Below are 19,345 nucleotides of genomic sequence, written 5' to 3' on the forward strand. Positions count from 1 at the left end.
TTGTTTGTTTCTAAACGGAAATTGCCGTAAAAAGCGTGCAAGGCTGTTAAACATGTATATGTATCTTTTACATATCATATTGGCAATAAAAACAACTTATAAACCACAAAAAGGCAGCACAGAAAAGGAACAATTATAATAGAATTTGATTTGAAATTAAATGAAAACATTTGTTAATAACATGTAAGATTGAATTGACAACAGAATAGATCTTTTGTAATATTTTATTTTCTGTGCCCGCTATAACTTTTGTCCGTCGGAGTGACAATGACTGTATTATATTACAGGGTTATTGAGGGTTTGATGGGTTACTTAGAACCATTGCCCTCAGACACAAAGAAAACGGTAGACTTGTTTTCATAGATTGAGTGTTCAGTCAACAATTATTGGTGACTTTATTGCATTTTTTCACGGAGAAAGTCGAGCGTTTTGTGATTTTTGTTGTTATTAGTTATAACTCTGCGTTGAATACATGTAATTATGTTTTCAGTGAATGTAGAGAATAAGTAGGGTGTAATGAGGTGAAGGACAGGTGTTAAGATCTCCGTCGCGTGCCCTCTGATAGCTTTATCACTTCCTGCTTGACTTTATATGGAAAAAAAATATTGGCTTTTTGTCAATAATAAAAAGTTAGAATCGTCAAGTAGTTTGAAGTTCACTTAGCAATGATTATAAAAATGTCAGCCGTTCCTTAGACCCATTGGGACATTTTAGATTACATAGGGTATTGACCTTTTTTACTGCTGTGTATCCATTAGGAAATCGTAAATTTGTAACAATCATTATTTAAAAAAAATTAGGAAGAAAAATTAGGTTTAGGTCCAACATTGGTACGAGATTTGGACAGCTGATTTTGCTTATAGATATAAGAAGATGTGGTATGAGTAGCAATGAGACATTACTCTCCATCCAAGTCACAATTTATAAAAGTATTTCATGGTCAAAATTTGAGAGCAAAATTTTTATCATAGTTACAAAGCAAAAAAATATATCCAGATGTGTATTGCATATCAGGATACTAAAATTTCTTCAATATTTATTTTTGAAGTAGGTGCAGTTATTATTGTCTATGAAAGGTTCTTTGTACTTTTCGTCAATATTTGGTGGTATAAGTGTTTTTTAAGTTTAATATGAGGTCATACACATCTCCATTTCAAACAGGATTACTCTTTTGCATGTTCAACACAAATTAAAGAACATTTCATTACAGAACTATTCTGAAATAGAACACCATAGATGTTCTATAACTTGGAGCAATTAATCCTGCTTTGTGCTGACTTGTATAACTTTTAATGAGAATACTTGAATGAAAATAAAAGCAATGTATCAAATCATTTGACTTTTTTCCATCTTTATTTCTAGGTATTAACCCAACTGCTTTGTGAATGAAAGAACCAGATTTGAGACATCAAAAGAAAGTATTTGATATCAAAGGATTCAGGTTAATTACAGGTTAATTACAGGTGAGCCAGGTATAATGCATGTTGCATGTTAATTTTGTACAATATTGAAGGATTAGATTGTCCAGTGAGAGAAATGATTTCTGTTGGTCACTATGTTATATAGAAATGTATCGTGTGGCATTTTTCTATTGTAGAAATGACAATTGAAGCTAATAAGTCCAATGTTAACATATGGTCATTTCTTAACAAGATTTTTTTACTATTTTCAATGAATAAACTAGTTTATTAAAATGAATTAAGTATTCAAAACGACTTCACTGTGACATATTTGATATAGGATTCTATTAAAAAAGACAGATAAAAATAATGTTAAGGTGAAAAAAGGTGAGAAAATAAGTTTTAGTACATGGGATTATGCACATATATAAAGCAGTTGTTACATGTACAGAAATAATGTTAAGGCAAGCGCATAAAAACAGTACAATACACATACATCTGTTACAGATTTTATATATATGCATTTATACAATTTTATATATTTTATAAAGAAAATAAGTTAACTAAGAGTTTTTCATCTTATTGTTAGAACTTGGTTGAAGCCACGCAGCCAGGTCATATGTCTCTTGTATAAAGGTCAAATCCAGCTTCTGCTGTTGAGTTTAGACATTCATCTTTTTACTTGAAAGATACAGTAATACTGCTGGTCATCTTTCTGTTATCTGACCATAAAGATTTAGTTAAACTATTAGTCCTTCTGCCTCCTGTATTGCTTGTCTTTGTTTCAACATCTATTTTTTGGGAACAGTCACTTACTGGTGTTGGTTAAAGGTGTGGTTTTTGTACCGTCCCTTATTTTAAGATGTTCCTGAAATCAATGTCATATATGATTGAAATTTTTTATTGGTTTTGAATATATCTACTCTAATTAGAAAACAAATTTGACCTTTATCTTTATACTTGTTCCATGATATAAAAATAAATCTGTTTCTGTATTTACATTTGATTACCAGAGTAAGACTGGTAACATAGTCATTATTCTTTAAGTAAGCTCATCAGAACAGGATTTTAATGAACCTTTATGAGTTTTTTTGGTGAAATAATAGAATCACATTAATTTCAATCAAAGTTTTAAGTCTTAATGTGCTCATCAAGCGGAAAGTTCTATAAATGTTTGAAATTAAATTGTCAGTAGCAGTTGTTTCATCTTGGCAGTGAAACTAAAAGTGATAAACAAAAAATTCAATCAGATTTCAAATTTGTCTGTTGGTGGTATATTCATCTAAAAGTTTTAAATTTGAATCTTGTTAATTTTTCTACGTGTTGCAGTACTATTTTGATGGCCTGTTAGTTTCAGTTTATTTTTGTAACATTTAGGAGATAACTGTATTGTATTTTAAGCTCCGACGGCATCAATTGGGGATTTGATGGTCGCAAATTAAGTTTACTGGCGACGCGTTAGCGGAGACAGTAAACGGGTATTTGCGACCATCAAATCCCAAATTGATGCCGTCGGAGCTTAAAAGACAATATTGTTATCTCCATTCTAATGAAACTGACAGAAAACAACGTTAAAACATGTATTTAAAATCTGTCATATGCCGTCTGCGCTTGCGCGTACGTCCCATAACATCAATTGTCAATTGATGCCATGTAAGAAAGTGACGTTATCCAATCAAAATGAACGTTACAAACGTTGTTGCATTAGAATATGCCATTACCATATTTGTAACCCACACATCAGAGGTTTATATTGTTTTGTATCCATCATATTTTTGTCAAATTCCACATTTCCATTCTCAATTTTATTTAGTCAAATTACCAATAAAAGACATATAAAGAGTTTTGTTAAACTGTATTTCACCCCTATACAGCATCACTTGAAATTTCACTGTGTTTAGCATGGTTTCTCTTCAAACAGTTTCATAAATTTGTTACTGTCTTCTATATTAATCCGATACAGATCCAGGATTTGATAAAAAAAAAAAAAAAGAGGGGGGGGGCACCAATTTTTGGTGGAACAGGTAACAAATCTTGATTAACCATAAACTAACATCTGGAAGGAAATTGGGCGTTCAGGTACAGGTAAATAAACCTGCGGTTTGATAGTTAAATTTTGTTTCTTTTTATCAATGCAACAATTGCACTTTTGATATATCTTAAAATCAGTATTTAGTGCAAATGCATGTTAACAGGTGATAATTTACCTGACATGTTATTTTAACCTATCAATTTCTTAATGAGCCATTTAAATGTCTGATTGTGAAAAGTTCAACCAATATTATAAGTAACTGTAAAATCTTTGAAAGATTATGCTTTATTTACATTTAGTTTTCCAGAAATGGGATTAAATCCCCGTTTCCGAATTTTCTCCATTACAATCCAATTCAATCCTTCATCTACTAATCTGAGAACTGACTTACTTTTTAAAAAAAAGTTATAAAAGTATAAAAATATGAAATGCACAGTAGCAGATCCAGAGGGGAGGTTCCTATGGTTGGAATTCCCCCTTTTTTGGACAATCAATGCATTTGAATGGGTACAGATAGTTGGAACCCCCCTTTTCAAAATGACTGGATCCGCCCCTGATGCATTCATAAAACTTCTTTGAATCATAATACACTCTGGCACTTGTTCATACCAATATGCTAATTTAAAAGAAGAAGACATTTGTATTTTCTTCAAAAGGAAATATTTATTATTAAAAAATCTGATTTATTCAAATCCATATTACTTTGAATGGGTTATTAAAATAAATAATTCTTGCCTAATGGGAATATTAACATGACGGTAAATATTATGATGAAAAATTCAATTTTGAATATAAAATATTAGTCATGTGTAATGTAGCTATATACCCTCCTGCGTATTTTAAGTGTTTTTGTTAGATTTTTAGGAAGACGTTAAATGAAGTGTAATTATAACAAAAGATACCATGATTCAAATGCATATTAATTACATAATTATGCATCAAAGTAGAAAATTTTAAATGGTTTTTCATTAAAACTTTGAAAAATTTGATAACTTGCTGTTTTGGTTTTATTAAATTAAATATGATTGGAGTTTTGTTGTAACCTAAGGTTATTCATATTTCTGTGTGATCAGAAAGGGATTCCAGCTGTGGGTAGTTCTGTGTATAAATGGCTGCTTTCTGTTCTCACAAGTCTCTGATTGTGTCCTGTCTGAGCATACTCCAGAGAGTCCAGCAATTTAAACTAAAATTCATTTTATTATTCCAAGTAATTCATTCTATATTGTTTTATCTTGTGGTTTGGGGTATGCACTAAAACAAGGTATGAATAGGTAGACTGGATCTAGCCAAAATAATTGTATTTTCTTGAAAGGCTATTTTATTTTATTCTTTGGTGCTTCCTGTTTAAAGCAACATAAAAAAGCGTTAATCCCCTTTCTTTAGGAGGGAGATGTTGATACCTACCAAAGATAACTCACTAAAAAAGGGAAATGATAATGTCTACCAAATAAACATCAATTTAGCTGAAGTCAAATGATAAAGTGTTTATTAACATAGTTTTATTGTTGAGCCTGCGACTTTTGTCGCAGAAAGCTCGACATAGGGATAGTGATCCGGCGGATAAGGGGGCGGCGGTGTTAGCTCACTTCTTAAAAGCTATATATTTTAGAAGGTGGGAGACCTGGATGCTTCATACTTTGTATATGGATGCCTCATGTTAAGAAGTTTCCGTCAGTCACATGTCCAATGTCTTTGACCTCATTTTCATGGTTCAGTGACTACTTGAAAAAAAGTTAAGATTTTTTGTAATGTTAAATTCTCTCTTATTATAAGTAATAGGATAACTATATTTGGTATGTGCGTACATTGCAAGGTCCTCTTGCCCGTCAGACAGTTTGACCTCGACCTCATTCCATGGATCAGTGAACAAGGTTAAGTTTTGGTGGTCAAGTCCATATCTGAGATACTATAAGCAATAGGTCTAGTACATTCGGTGTATGGAAGCACTGTAAGGTGTACATGTCCAACTGGCAGGTGTCATCTGACCTTGACCTCATTTTCATGGTTCAGTGGTTATAGTTAAGTTTTTGTGTTTTGGTCTGTTTTTCTTATACTGCAATAGGTCTTCTATATTTTTTTATGGAATGGTTTTAATGTGTACATGTCTGTCTACCTGGCAGGTGTCATATGACCTTGACCTCATTTTATTGTTCAGTGGTCAAAGTTGAGTTTTGGCATTTTTTTTCTAAAACTATATGCAATAGGTCAATTATATTTGGTGTATGGAAATATTTCTTGATCTACATGTCAGTTGCGCAGGTTTTATTTGACCTTGACCTAATTTTTTACGGTTCATTGCTCAGTGTTAATCTTTTTTGTTTTGGTCTGTTTTTCTTAAACTATAAGCAATAAGTCAATTTTATTTGTTGTATGAAAGAATTGTTAGCTGTACATGTCTACCTGGCATGGTTCATCTGACCTTGACCTCATTTTCATGCTTCAAAGGTCAATGTTTAGTTTTCTTGGTTTATGATAAGTTTATGTGACAGTTGTAATAAAGCTTTATTATTAGGACTATCAACATATTATCAATGATTAGTAAAGAAGGGGAGACATTTCAGTGTGTGCACTCTTGTTTGATACCTAATGGATTGAAATAAGTCTTATGATATTCTTATTCTTTCTGTAAATGAATGCCAGGTAACTTTGTTATCTGTCAGGACTGTGATGTTATTGTAGGAAAATTTGTCTTTTTTAAAAACCTATTACTGATCATTACTTTACATTGAATTGGTATGTTTACTGTCCAGTTCCATTTAAGTTTTGCTTTACTTGATGAAACTCATTATTGTTTCGCATAAAAGGTGAAATTTGTTCCTTAATGATTCTGTGTTTTCAGTAAAGTTAATTGTTGAAGTTGCTTTTCTGTTAGAAAGTTCATATTACCATTGAAAACTGTATAGGCATGAACTGCAATACAGTTGTTTTGTGTCTACAGTACAGTCCATTTCTCTAAGACCTTGCTTTTTGTTTGAAGATAGCACATATTACGCTCTTAACTCAACTTCGAAGAGGGTAATATGTTTTAACTTTACAGTTACAGTCTGAAGTTCCATATCTCCTGCCCAGTCCATTTCTTTGTAGAGGCCTGGAAGCTGATTTTAATAGGATGACTGGTAGAAAGTTTATAGTACTTTGGGGGACTGTAATAGGTGTTAATTCTAGTGAGATCTATTACATAAACATGTATCCTCTTATTTCTATTTAACTAAACATCTGTCTATTGTATTGTGATATTCAGCATAATTAAAAAAAGAATTAAACAGAGATGCATGAGAAATTTGTTAAATATTTATATCAGTTGAATTTTACCAGATCAACTAATTGTATAACTAAATGAGATCATCAGGCGTTATCTGTTACTTTAAAGGAAATTAATTTTTTGCTTTCAGTCTACAAATAATTTTCTGTTTTACGATAATATTACATGCTGGTGTATTCATATATTAAAAAAGAGAAGATCTAAGTTTGACATATTTTGACTAGTTATTTTATTCTTTATTTTTCTACTCATAAAATAACACCTAAGTATAAGCCACACAAAAATTACTGGTAGTTTGTCTACAATATATATTTCATTTACATTAAATTGAATAAATATAAAAAAAAAAAGAAGATGTGGTATGATTGCCAATGAGACAACTCTCCACAAAAAGGTCACTGTACAGCCTTCAAAAATGAGCAAAGCCCATACCACAAAGTCAGCTATAAAAGTTTATCTTGGCCTTAACTATTTTTAAGGAATGAAATAATGTAGTCCTGATTTGGAATTATATTGCATTTATTTAAATACATGGCATTAAATAAAGCTTTACCATTTTATAGGTCACTTATTATTTTGATGAAGATGTGCAGTAAGTTGATCCAACTCACCTGTCTTTTTTACCTGATTGATTTGTCATAAAAAGATACAGATAGCCAAATTTTACCTGATTTTGATTATCAAAAGGTGCAGATAGCCCATTTACAGATGATTAAATTTAATTATTTCACATTCAGAAAAGAAAAGAAATTGGTCAAATAGCTAGCTATCATTGGCCAAGGGGTGGTCTGTTTCATAAACCTATTTAAATTTTTGTATAGAATTTCAAGTGAACAACATTTGAAATTTTTCAGTTAATTGACTCCATACAATTAAACAATAAGACTATTGAGGAAGCTTGTCAAAATGGTAAATTGTAAAAATCGACAGGTGGGCAACATCTCAACTAACATTGTTGGTCCAATATTTATATAGAGCTAAATATTAAGGTAGAATTTTGCCTGAAGCTGTAAAAGATATTGACGTATCATGGTATGTCACATGACTGTCCAGTGTTATAGTTTCATCTGGTTGCAGGAGGTAGCTAGGATATCATGGTATAGTTACATGAGTTTTCCAGTGTTATCTCTTCATTATAAAATTGAGAATGGAAATGGGGAATGTGTCAAAGAGACAACAACCCGACCAAATAAAAAAACAATATCAATAAGAATATCATGGTATGATGATACATGACTGTTTGTTTTCTTTCTCTTCTAGTTACAGGAGGCATTGAAGACCTGTTGGTGACCGTCTGTTGTGTCTGTTCTATGGTTGGGTTGTTGTCTCTCTGACACATTCTCCATTTCCATTCTCAATTTTATTGAGGAGATTTTTTATGGTGACCTGACTAAGTGACTTTCCAATTTAAACTTTGCCCCCAGCTGTAAAAGGCATTGATATATCAATGTATTGTCACATGACTTTCAGCAATTCAAAGACAAAGATCAGCACTTCAGACTTATTCCTAAGCAATGCTTAATTCACATTTGTATATATGCATCTTAGCTAGCCAAGGTTTACGATCCACTCCCAGTCCTCTCCATCCTTGGCAGATTGAGATAGAATTTTAGAGGCACAAAGTACTGATTTTCATTGGTTGCAGTGGTAACTGGCAGCATCCAATCAAAAAGCGCCTATAACATGATCATGTGTAAATGTAAAAATGGTAGGCAAAAAATTGCCACATGCTTATTGTCAAGAAGTTTTTCCCCTCCCCCCCAAAAAAAACATACGCCGATATTAAGTGACAATTTAAATGTTCCCTAATCACTCTATAGAAGTTCCTGTGCATGTTTTTCCCACAAATGCTGGAATGTATTTTCGTTTTCATCTCCACACTGAAGAGAGTTGAAGTGCTACCATTAGTCAAGAATAATGTATAAAGAATTGGTGTGACTTTAAATAACTGATAGATGGCGCAACATTGTTACCACAAATGTTGGCTTAATCTGCCAAGAGTGGAGAGGAGGAGAGCGGATCATAACCCTTGGCTAGCGAAGATGATAGTTATAAAGCATGTGTATCAGATAAAGACCATTCTGACAAAATCTTATTTTGAATTTCCTCTGTTAACATCTTCAAAAAGGTTTTGGTTGATGTCCTCTCAATCATACATTGGTTGCTAAAAGTAAGTCTTTTCTCATCAGGACATCTGAAACATTATTTTTGGTCACATAATTTCAGTCACTCGATAAAATCATGTTTGAGATTTCATTAACCTAATAGTGATCAGAGGTCTTTTTTTCTTGATGAAGCAAGTCTGTTGAACTAAGACATTGACCGATACGAAAAAAACAAAAAAGAATATATGACATTGGAAGCTTTATCACATGTGGGCTCTCAACATTTTGAATAAGTACAACTGACAGTACCATAGATTCCTAGATAGAAAAAAAATATCATTTCAAATGAACTGATAAATCCTCTCCTTTATAAAACCCAGCAGTTTTAATTTCATGTTTATCAAATATTCCCTCGGTGTGAAGTACGTACAGTTTGTCAGTGTTCTCTGCCACTGATCACATATATCATTGCTGTGGTTTGTATCAAAATATGATATGACATCATACCTGTAACCAGATCTTATTTTGTGGTCCAAAGTTTCTACCTGGTTTCAATTAATAGATGGTATCCACATGCTAAGTTTGTTCAGGATCTTCTAGACAATTTGTTAACAGTGATTTGATCAACTGACATATTATAATTATCCTACATTAGTTACTTGTCAAAATCTTATTGTAATTTAACATGAAATGATACATGATCTATACACTTTATTATTCTAAATTAATCAAGAAATTTGAATTTTATGACTTCAGGTGGTAAAAAGCTATTTGATGAGGTTGAAATTTCACACTCTTTGTGTACTGAGATGAATTGATGATTTATTGGAAAACATGAATTAATTGAGACGGGAAGCCGTAAAATCAAATTTGGTTGTGGAAACAATTTAAGTTTTATAATTGATTAGCAGAGTTGATGAATTTTAATGAGTTATCTCCCTTCCTTGGGGGTAAATATGGCAGACCTTTTGAACTTTTAAAGTTATCTCCCTTATTGTATTCTGTGGTAGTCCTTTTGAACTTTTAACTAGTCAAAATCTGGCAGCAAAATATTCTTTTCTGTCAACACATGATATGGTATTAAAATAATAAACAAAAAATATGACAATTAAAATCCTTGGCATGTTGGGAAATGAAATAAGGACATATTCCATTGGGTACAGACTGTATACTGGCACAAGTATTCAATGTCAGTCAGTGTAATCTGATTTATGATTTAATTAACCCTGCATCATTGATTTAAAATTATATAAACTGTGCAAGATTTTGAGAGATTTAATCTGCATGTCTGCAACAGGTGCAATAACATTATATGATTGATATTTGGTATTAAATACAAATTTACAATCAGATTTCATTCATAAATAGAGCATTTAGGGTGTAAAACAAGTTTACCGTGATCTTATAATGAACTGAGAGTCAATGTGTCAGGGCCTTATAAAGATTTATTTTAAGTTAAGTATAAATCTGTTCAATGTTGACCTTCTGTTTATTTTCAGATCAGTTTGGACTCCTACCAGTATCTTCTAGACAGTAACAGACCAACAGCTTAGTCAATAGACCTTGTATGGTCCAAATGTTTCTTAATGCTTGAAGGCTGGGAATAGGCTAGGTAGATACTACAGTATTTTTTTTTCTGTTAGACTAGACTAAATACCATAGAAATAGATTGAAAAAGAGAGGTATTGTTTTATCGAAAATTTATATACTTTAGATACAATAATTTCGGCATTTATGACAGTGATTGTAGAAGGACAAAATTTGAGTTTCATTATTAAGAATTCAGCTAATTGGAAATTTAAAGTGTTATTTTTCCAATTTCCAATTGCAATTTCCTCAATAATAAAACATAGAAAAAAATCAAAAATTTACATATATATATATACGTATCGGCTTTTCAAAAGTAAAACAAACATGCAAAACCCACTTTTTAAAAAAACAATATCCTTTTTTAGCTCTTCATGTAGAATCTGCTTCATATTATAGTAAAAATTATTAGCTTAAACACCCCAAAATTATTATTTAATTCTATTTACATTTTGAGATAAGCTATTTAATGAGGTATAGTGTGAGAAGAGGCTTAAAGCTGTTATGTGTTTGAGCTTACATAGTCCAACTGTACATGTGTGCAGCCTCAAGGTTAATATTGAAGATTAATGATCATGTAAGAAAGTAAATCTACAGGTTGTTCAAGTAATGCACATTTACAGACATTTAAGCCTATCAAGAATAACTAACATAAGTTGGAAGAGTTCAGTTTTATCCATGTTAGTATCTTTGTCAGTCTGATGGTTGTTAGTTGTACCTTGCTAGGTCCTGTCTGTCTGATCTGTTATCCAGTATCTATGTCGTTTAGATGGTTGTTAGTTGTACCTTGCTAGGTCCTGTTTGTCTGATCTGTTATCCAGTATCTATGTCGTTTAGATGGATGTTAGTTGTACCTTGCTAGGTCCTGTTTGTCTGATCTGTTATCCAGTATCTATGTCGTTTAGATGGATGTTAGTTGTACCTTGCTAGGTCCTGTTTGTCTGATCTGTTATCCAGTATCTATGTCGTTTAGATGGTTGTTAGTTGTACCTTGCTAGGTCCTGTTTGTCTGATCTGTTATCCAGTATCTATGTCGTTTAGATGGTTGTTAGTTGTACCTTGCTAGGTCCTGTTTGTCTGATCTGTTATCCAGTATCTATGTCGTTTAGATGGTTGTTAGTTAAACCTTGCTAGGTCCTGTCTGTCTGATCTGTTATCCAGTATCTATGTCGTTTAGATAGTTGTTAGTTGTACCTTGCTAGGTCCTGTCTGTCTGATCTGTTATCCAGTATCTATGTCGTTTAGATAGTTGTTAGTTGTACCTTGCTAGGTCCTGTTTGTCTGATCTGTTATCCAGTATCTATGTCGTTTAGATGGTTGTTAGTTGTACCTTACTAGGTCCTGTTTGTCTGATCTGTTATCCAGTATCTATGTCGTTTAGATGGTTGTTAGTTGTACCTTGCTAGGTCCTGTTTGTCCGATCTGTTATCCAGTATCTATGTCGTTTAGATGGTTGTTAGTTGTACCTTGCTAGGTCCTGTTTGTCTGATCTGTTATCCAGTATCTATGTCGTTTAGATGGTTGTTAGTTGTACCTTGCTAGGTCCTGTCTGTCTGATCTGTTATCCAGTATCTTATGTCGTTTAGATGGTTGTCAGTTAAACCTTCCTAGGTCCTGTTTGTCTGACCTGTTATCCAGTATCTTATGTCGTTTAGATGGTTGATAGTTAAACCTTACTAGGTCCTGTCTGTCTGATCTGTTATCCAGTATGTATGTCGTTTAGATGGTTGTTAGTTAAACCTTGCTAGGTCCTGTATGTCTGTCTGATTTGTTATCTAGCATCTTGACGTTATATAGAAGTAGCTGTCATAATGTTACATGATTTAATACATGTAGAATTCATTCAAACTGGCATCTAAGTTCTTTTTTGTTGATTGCAGGTGAATTTTGTGGTCCACACCTTAACACAGGTGTTATTTCATCTGATTCTTAGAATGTTGGTTGATCCTTTTAGAAGCTAATTATACATGGCAAGATTTGTATCAGTAAAAACTACAAAATAAAGTGACTAAATTATTCTTACTCTTTGCAAATAACGGTAATTCAATTCTCTTATGTTAATTTGCATATAAAAGTATTAAAGCAGTATGAGAGTGAAATATAAACTTTCTTACTCTTTGAAAATAACTAATTCTTACTTTTTGAAAATAACGATAATTCTTCTGCTATATATCTGTATGTAAGTTGCTAAGTTCGGTATTGAAGAAGAGAGAAAAACTTTCATAAGGAATAGCAAATGGTAAAAATTAAGAGTTTAAATTAGTTCAGGCGATCTATTTTGAAAGATGGGATGGCCTGTTGAACCAAATGTTGGAACAATTTTCCTCCTGTTATAACCCATGCTTTACCATAATGTTCGTGTTAGATATTTGTATCTATACAAGCATGATGTGTCATAACAACTTTATAGAATTATTCCAATTAACAGAACTTGCGACTAATGAAGTGTGAATGACTTTGATTAGAATCAGCTCTGCTGACTATCATTCACAGAAGGTGGTTTGAGCTTCTTCCAACACTTAGGTCAGCATGATTTGTAAAGTACAATGGGCTCATCTTGACCTAAAAAGTAAATTAGCATCAAAATCTGATTAGTTTTGTCTAAACCCTGAACAAATTTATATTTATTTTTACCTTTGAACAGTTAGAAATCTTATCATTTCAATATGTGTTTTCACAATTCACATTGGAACTGAGTTGCTGGCCAGCTTTGATGGTGAAATTTCACATATTCATTACATTTCTGTACCTTGGTGTTGGTCCATTAGCACAATTATAATCTCTAATTGAATTGAATATTTGTGGTCTTCATCAAGCATAGATTGATTATGTTTATACAGTATAGAGAGTGTGATATTAGGTTGTGGTTTCAGACAGGTTTAGTGCATGTTTTGGTCTGTAATTATAAACCTTGACATGCAACAAATATAACCATTTGTAATTTAATCTGTCAAATTTTAACAAAATAATATCAAATTCAGTTTCTTCTGATATTCAAATTAAATTGGTCTTTTTTATATGCAGGTTATCCAGTAGAGAAAGAAAAAAAGATTAAGGCCTATTACCTCTTGTGTCGAAGATCATTTTCATATAAACGAATTTTGATTCCTTCTAGAATTTATATTTTTTTGACAGGTTACCTTCTCTGTGGTATGACATCCTGGTACTTGGTCAAGCAAGAGCAATGTAAATAAGTAAATTCAAGATTTTAAGTTGAACAAATTTATGGGAAAGTTTACTGTTTAAATTCTTTCTATACATGACTAAATCATCAGAAAATTGTACGTTTTTCCCAAAAATTGCACCAATTATATATTTGATTTTACTTCTTTTGGTTGCTCGTAGTTATCGCAGTACCAGGATGTCTTAAAAATTCCACTGAGTAGGTAACCTGTCGAAAATTTTAGAATCTGGAATCAAAATTCAGTTACGGTATATGAAAATATTCTAATATTTATTGCAGCTACATCTATATCATTTGGACTTTGTTAATGTATTGTCAACCTACCACATATCCTTATAAGTATATGAAACTGAAATAACTTTATCTGAAAACCATAGAAACAAATGCTTTGAAATAGTCATATTGCTTTATAATTTATTGTGCTGATGTGTCTTTGCAGTAGGGTTCTTGTTTCATTAAAAATGGTAAAAGTGGCTTGGTTTTTGGTCTTATTTTTTTCTCATTGATTATGAGATGCTTGACTTTCTTTTTCTCCTAAAGAAATTTGAGTTGATGCGTGACTTATCAGATTTAAGTTTTGTTTTTGAGGTACGGTCTCATTGATGTTAACTGGAAATCTTTTTATTGAACTCTTATCTGGTACTTTTACCGCTCCTTCTTCACTCTTGCTGTCTTTCTACCATTTCTATGACGAACATTTTCCGAACCAGAATCATCCCTTTCCGCTAGTCAATTCTAGTAAAGGAGAGACCCCAAACACATTTTTGAGTTGGGTACATATATCTAGGCAAATAACACATGTATTTGTCAAAAAGATTAATAACTAGCATGACATTTTTTACACAAAACAGAATTGAATGAGAGAGATCAATAATTATAAAGTACATTAATCATAGTGAGACAGTGGTCATGTTATTCTGTTGTAGACAAGGGGTTAAGTCAGGCCGCCATCATCACACCTTGTCAATACCAGACCTTAGTAGTTGTTGTAGACAGGTGATGTAATTCGGTACAAAACATATGTTTGTACTTGTGGGAATTAACGACTCTGTCAAATCTATGTCCTCAAATTATTTTGTTTTGAAATTTAAGAAAAGTTAGATTTATCCTATTTGATAAACAAAAATAAATAAAAGTGCAAGCTTACTTATAATTTAAAAAAAAACATATGCTGCCAACCCCCAAAATGTGTAAATGATAAAATATGTACAGTTCAATGTTATATTCTTTTTAAAATATGATGTCCCTATGAACAGCTCTCTCCTATTCTTGGTGCTCTTTTGTCTTGGTTTCTTTCAGAATCGTTTGACATTTGATGCTTTTAAACTTAGTACAGATAATGGCAAAGCCAGAGATAAGATATCCTTTTGCTAACTCTCCTGAATTCTTTGACTCTGTTCACGCAGCCCATCAATATCAGAATTCTTTCAAAATCACAATACAAAACAGAGTATGACCCCTTTCAATGTGGCACAATGTGTGTGGTTTTTTTTCAATTGGGTCTCCAAACATCTTATGAGTTAGGTTGATTTCCAAATGGTGAATCCATAACAAATGCTTAAATAAATCTGTATTACATAAAAGAATGACAAATACTAGTATACATTGCTGAACAGTGCCATACATGTAGCACAAATAGATTTTAAATCTTATACTAAAATGACATCTATCTGATTGTGATCTTGTGGAAGTGAAAGCAGAATATTTGGGAAAAATTACTTTTTGTTTAAACAGATACTTGTGGACAGGTAAAAAAGAGAAAAAAATTGGGAAAAAAAGTCCTGTTTGAAAAATGATTTAAAATACTATAAGGGTTTGTATGAAGTAATTTTGTTGATACCAAACTGAACAATGAATTCTAAGATTATTCTTTCATTGTGAATTAGAGATTAATATAATCTTTTCATTGATAACAGAGTCTTTACCAGGTTTTCAAAATCCTGAAAAAAATATTTAAAAAAAACATTGTATAAATGAGATTCTTTAAAAGAATTTAAAATGAATTAAAATTATATTACTTGTTGAAATTGGCACCTGCTGAGATCCACTGAGATCCCAAGTCAACTGTTGTGTTGCCTTAACATGTGTACTAAGTTTGGCATTAATCCTTGTAATACATTGACAGTAATCTGGTCTGAGACCTGCCACCAGGACATGTTATAAACCATACACAGTTTGCCACATCTCCCTCAATCATTGTTTATTGTCATATGCCTGTGTATTGTCTCTATTGCTTAGCTTGTTTATCAATATTTATATAAATTAGCATTAGATTTTAAGATATCAAAATTAATTGCATTTGGGGAATTTTGAAGTGGCCAGATGAATTTTCTCACTTTTTATTTACAATAGAGCCCTGTTTCTGTAAGAATATGACCTGTTATACTTGTATAAAAATCACCAAAATATATATATTTAAATGACACCAAATAAAATTTGAATCGAATGAAAGTAAAATGCACTGAAAAATAAGAAAAAGGGTGCCAAAAAATTAAAAGAATTTGCATTATAAAAAATAAAAGAATGCTAGCCATGATGAGAATATTTACTGAAGATAATTAGTTTCATTTTTTCATTCCAGAACATTTTACAGAAAAGATATGTGTTTCTAGACAGCAGGTGTAATTGTGTACAAAGTTTTTGGCGGTAAGAACTAAGTTTGTCTTATGCAATACACTGTCGTTAATTGTTTTTATTACCTGTTTTATAGATATAAAACCTTTTGAAAATCTCACCTGTTATTTGGAGAGCAAATTTCCAACATGGATTTGTGAATTTACTGTGATTTCAAGTTTTCTCTGATCCAGTTAACTTTATTGCTCAATTCAAATTTGTATGTAACTAAACTAACTAACCCTATAGGGGTCCCAGGTGTTTCTGAAGATGAAAGGGGGATACCTATAGAGATGAAAGGTTCTACCTGACCAAGGTGTGAAGTCAATTAAGGATAATGAGATGATACCTACTGATCACTTCACACCTTGGTGTTTAATTTACTTATTGACACATGACTGTCACATGACTAGGAGGAGTCTCTAAGGAACATCTGTATCACCCCAGTAATACATCAATTTCTGGTAAATTACATTGAAAATTTAGGGGGGGCCTTGATGGCTTAATAGTCATAGTAGTTACGACTGATATCACTAGCCAGTCAACACTGAGGTTGTGAGTTCAAAACCTTGCTTGTGCGGGTGCACTCAACTCCAATCTTTATTGACTAGAATTGTAATATCAATTGAAGGTCCATGGTTTTCTCGGAGCAATCTGGCTTCCTCCATCTAAAAAAATGGTCACCACAAAATAGCCCAAAAGCAGTGCTAAAAAGTGGCATTAAAACACAAAAATCCAATCTAACCATGGATTTTTATTCCGATATGATGGTGGTTTTTTTCATAGGCTGATAATTAGCACAAATTTTTAATCTTTATTTAAGGTAACACGATACCGAATGGCATATCTCCCGATTTTCAAACTTTTTGGCACACGTGTTCTTTGAATCGAGTTACATTGGAATATGTAATAAAAAATGGGGGTCACCATTTTTGTTTTCTTGGTATTTTCATGAGAAAACGACAATTTTGGCGACAAATTTACTTAGGTATATAGGGGAAATGCCTATTTTTCGGCTTACTTTTTTAGATTTTCCAATGGATGGCTATGTTCTGATATACGGAGAAAAACAAAAAACTAACATAATATTCAGGATTGCATACTGAATCCATACACGTATAGAAACTTATATGTCACCATCCTTGTTTTTTTAGATAAATGGCTTCAAAGTTGATTGTTACCCTTAGAATTTGGCTGAAAATGTGTGACGTTATTGAATACAGAGTGTAACGTTATTCTTACTTAGAGAAATGGAAAATAAAATATGTGTCGGAATCTGAATGGTGTTTATTTTATTTACATTTCCCTTGTCGGGTGTCGTAAATTTCCTAGTAATGCAATATGAAATATTTCGTCCCGCTCATGGAAATTTCACTAAAATGAATTAACAATAATGTTGTCTGATTTTCACACCAAACGAGCATATTGTAATTCAGTGGTTGTGGTTTGTTTATGTGTAGTCTGTTTCCCGGCCGTTATTGAAATTCTTGGTTGACATTTGTATATTCCGAAGGCATACTGAATGTTTTACGGAGGGGACCAACCTAGTTTATTGTTTTTTTATAAATAAGGCCGTTAGTTTTCTCGTTTGAATTGTTTTACATTGTCATTTTGGGGCCTTTTATAGCTGGCTATGCGGTATAGGCTTTTCTCATTATTAAAGGCCGTACGATAACCTATAGTTGTTAATTTCTGTGTCATTTAGGTCTCTTGTGGATTGTTGTCTCATTGGCAGTCATACATCATCTTCTTTTTTTTTATATATACTTGAAACTTGCTGGTTGGTTCCACGTGAATCTTATAATAGACTAGTTCATGAATCACCGAAAGTAGGTACACATTAAATTCACGTAATTTTTTTAAATAAGATTATTCAAATAATATCTTAATTCTAAAATTTAATTAAAATCAGGGTGGTGTCATCGCTTCATCCATGCAGAAAAAGAGAACTTAAAACAATTTGATCTAGTTAACAGTTTTATAATTGCTCGGTTTTTGATGGTTGTTTAATATTCAGTGGCAAATAGTTCATGCATGTTCGGGACGATACAATACAATATTGAAAACAGTTGTTAATAAAAGACACATTTGATGCACCAGTCAAAAAAAGGTTGAACATTCTGTTAGTTGTGAAAATTATGAGTGAAAATTATGATTCTGATAAAATACACATTCTGAAAAATAAAATAATAAAACTCAAAGGATATTTCAGAACTCGATCATATTCTTAATTTCAGCTACATACGTAAGTATAGCGTACACTGTGTGGTGTAAATGTGTCAGTTGGTTGCTCAGCAAGTAAGACAAACATTGCAAACTGTACGCAACATTTCACAAAATGTCTTTCATTTGTGGAAAATTATTTACAAATCAAATCTTGAGATCAGTTATGTATTCTTTATAAGTAAAACAAACTGCGAAATATAAAGGTTCCAGCTTGAAATTCCACATTTATGAGATAGAAGCCGGAGTCTGAAGTCCGCGTGCCTTTTATATTTTATCAAAATGCCTAATCAAGCAACCTGCCATGAACAAAAATAAAGAAAATCTAGAAGATATGCCCAGCTTTAATATATGTTGTAACACCATGTACATAATTTAAACCCGAAGCAAAAAGACTGTAGTGCCAAATAATTAGCCGTAAACACCCTATATACCAAGTGCGGGATTGACGGTTGAGTGGACACAAGTGACACAATATGATGATACGTGCCTATTAGGATTTTGGTGACAAAACATCATACTTGAATATCTAGTTCATATAAAGAATTAGTTATTTGAAGATCTAAAATGAAGTAGCAATGTAAGCAAACTAACATTTCCGTAATTTTGTCTTTGGTGGAAAGTTGATAAGTTGGCAATTTTCCCGCACCACCTAATTTCATTATGGTTTGAATTTTCTACCGAAGAATAAAAGTTTTAAGACTTAAACAAATATTTACTAGAGACTGAATTGTTAGTGTGATACTTATACTACAAATACTTTGATGTTTTGTTGTCGTTAAGTAGATATAGGAAGATGTTGTGTGAGTGCCTATGAGACAACTCTCCATTCAAATAACAGTTTAGAAAAGTAAACCGTCATAGGTCAATGTACGGTCTTCAACACTGAGTCTTGGCTCCAGATTGCTTTCTTATAAACTGCATATCCCATATCATCCA

The 19,345-nt window shown here is 32.2% G+C and overlaps 1 protein-coding gene across 1 annotated transcript in view; it reads left to right on the forward strand.

Annotated features, from left to right (window-relative positions):
• The first annotated feature begins 1,362 nt into the window (after window positions 1-1,362).
• LOC134720671 (roundabout homolog 1-like) overlaps window positions 1,363-19,345 on the forward strand; it is a 108,984-nt gene continuing 91,001 nt past the window's right edge. The window contains exons 1-3 of the mRNA XM_063583078.1: window positions 1,363-1,463; window positions 10,299-10,411; window positions 16,152-16,216. The gene's annotated coding sequence lies outside the window, so the exon portion shown is untranslated. The remainder of the gene's footprint in view (window positions 1,464-10,298; window positions 10,412-16,151; window positions 16,217-19,345) is intronic.

Source organism: Mytilus trossulus, chromosome 6 (assembly GCF_036588685.1).
Source record: "Mytilus trossulus isolate FHL-02 chromosome 6, PNRI_Mtr1.1.1.hap1, whole genome shotgun sequence".
Taxonomy (NCBI): domain Eukaryota; kingdom Metazoa; phylum Mollusca; class Bivalvia; order Mytilida; family Mytilidae; genus Mytilus; species Mytilus trossulus.